At 47.2% G+C, this 2,327-nt stretch overlaps 1 protein-coding gene across 1 annotated transcript in view; it reads left to right on the top strand.

Moving 5' to 3' along the window:
- The window catches only part of DEPTOR (DEP domain containing MTOR interacting protein), a 75,775-nt gene that overhangs the window by 40,641 nt on the left and 32,807 nt on the right, over nucleotides 1-2,327 (top strand). The gene's annotated exons all lie outside the window — the stretch shown is intronic.

The raw sequence follows: 2,327 nt of genomic DNA, 5'->3' as shown, positions 1-2,327 counted from the left end.
TTTTTGAGAGCCACGCGCTCTACGCATTATGTAAATAACATATGAAGACTTCTTTTCATATTAACTACCAAATTCTATTTTTCTGACAGAGAATGGGTTTCAGTTTTTAACAGCTGCAACAGAAAAAAGATGCCCAGATGGGCCTTTTCATCTTCTGCTTCCCTTGCTGCAGACCGTACTTTCCATACTTTATTTGGAAGCAAAGAAAAGCAGTTGGCTATGTTCTGTAAACTTACTAAATTAAAGACGATAAATCATCATATACAAACTGAAAAGGCTGCTGAAACGCGTGTGATTCAACACTGGCTTTTCATGCTAGAGTAAGTCGCGTGTATTTGAAAATAGAATGCAAATAGATGGCAAACCTACTGGAAAGACAAAATGTATATAGAAACACTTATCTGCGTACCTATTTTAAGGCAGCTGAAATAAAATGCTAATGCACCAAGCAGAACATACCACTTTAATAAGAGCAGGATACTCTGTATTTCAGTTCCCAAGGAATATTTGACAGTTGTCTATCGTAACCCTGATACTTTAAAGGCAGTATAAAAGTTGTCTAGACCTTTTTCTGCACTACATGGATATACCACAGTTCATTGAACCAGCTCAGGAGACACAGTTCTCTAATTATACCACAGCTTTTTTTCTGGAACGATTTACAGGTCCGGGACCTACCTGCTTCTGGACGTGGTTACTGGCTTCACCTTTAGCTAGGATGAGCCAGAACAGCTCTCTGGATTTTGTATGTTAGTGCCAGGATCTGCCTTGCAGTTTTATATGAGAGGGTCGGTGGAAATGAGAGCAGTTCAAGCTTCCATCCGTTGTCTGTTCAAAGCAAATTCCTTGTAATCCAAGTGAGAAAATAATACCATGTAGTACAGCTGCGCTGCCAAGAGTTTAGCATGCCGGTTGAGTACATTCGCAAGTGGGCTTATCTACAGTCTATGTAGCATGTATACATTCATGAAAGGCAGAGATGTAAGTGTCATGTTTATGTGGTGCAGGGAATCCAAGACCCTAGGCCCTGTGCTTGCTGAACATCTGTAGTCTCTCTTCCTTGATTTGAGGGAGCTCCAAGCAGGTGGAATTCATCAATGTGTAAAAGGAAACTAATCTGAATAGGTGCCATTATTAAAATGGATTTGCAGATGCCAGATTAGCTTTAGAAAAACAGGAAGGCTTTGAGAGGAGTGGGAAAAGCATTGTCCAATGCAGAATAAAGTGTTGGTTATTCTCCCCCGGCCGCACGTGCGTTGGTGCAAGGCAGGAGTGGAAGAGGGACGGGGCAGGAGTGGCGGGGTCACGTGGCAGAGGTGGGCAGCCGGGAGACGGGGCGAGGACCAGCCAGAAGCTCAGCCGACATGCCATGGGGGGGCTCAGCAGCTGGTTGCTGTTCTCCAAGCTCATGGGCTCACCCTGGCTCGGTGCAAGCCCAAGTAGATGCACACACTTCCACTGCTTCGCTGGCAAGGGGCTGAACTGAGCTGGCAAAAGGCCTGAGGCACAGAGGCGATGGGCTCAGCACGCTGTGTGCTATCCACGGAGAGAGGCATTTTTTTAAGGAACTGTTATTTTACAATGTTGATTTGTTTTATTCCCTTTTAAGTACTGGTTCTGCTTAGGAGAGGGAAGTGAGGAAGCAAAGGGACATGAGGCTGCAGCCAGACCCTTCCCCAGGCACACTTTGGGAACTGGTGGGAGCAGCTCGGGCCATGCCCTCCTTCAGATAAACCAGCAGCCCCCCCATCACTCCCTCATGGCTCATCATCCCGCACATGTTAACTCTTTTGAGGCAATGTCCTGCCACTTGGGGTCCAAACTGGTGTGGTCATCTGTGACTATATGCAGGTGCAGGCCGTTGCAGCCAGTAACCGTGAAGGTCCAGAATGACCTCCTGCAGCTTCAAGCTGGGTTTAACGTCATTTTAATGCAGGGAACTACCTCAGTAAAAAGATAAAGTATACTTGTGAGTAGGCTGGGTCCGCCTCCTCGTGCAGCAAAAGGCTTGGAAACGTGTTGTGCGCCACTAGAAAGAGTTCAGCGCTGCTTTTGCCTTTGAGTGAGGAAAAGCATGCGTGCTGGTTTTGGCTGAAGCATCAGCACTGAAAACTCCATATACTCTGCTAATGCTTTTATAACCTCCAGATCTTAACCCCAGCACAAGCACAAGCACAAGCACATGCTCGCACAAACAAACAAGGGCGCACTTCAGCGTGTCCTCCGCTCTCTGGTGAAAAGCTGCTCACCCGGCTCCTCAGGGAACTTTGGTCTCTTTCCCACCGCTCCCTCGGCCCGGAGCAGCCGTTCCCCAGCTCTGGACATGG

This window comes from Egretta garzetta, unplaced genomic scaffold (genome assembly GCF_000687185.1).
Source record: "Egretta garzetta isolate BGI_Z169 unplaced genomic scaffold, ASM68718v1 scaffold13, whole genome shotgun sequence".
NCBI lineage: Eukaryota > Metazoa > Chordata > Aves > Pelecaniformes > Ardeidae > Egretta > Egretta garzetta.
Note: the sequence above shows the minus strand (reverse complement) of the source record. Positions and strands in the feature narration are given on the sequence as shown.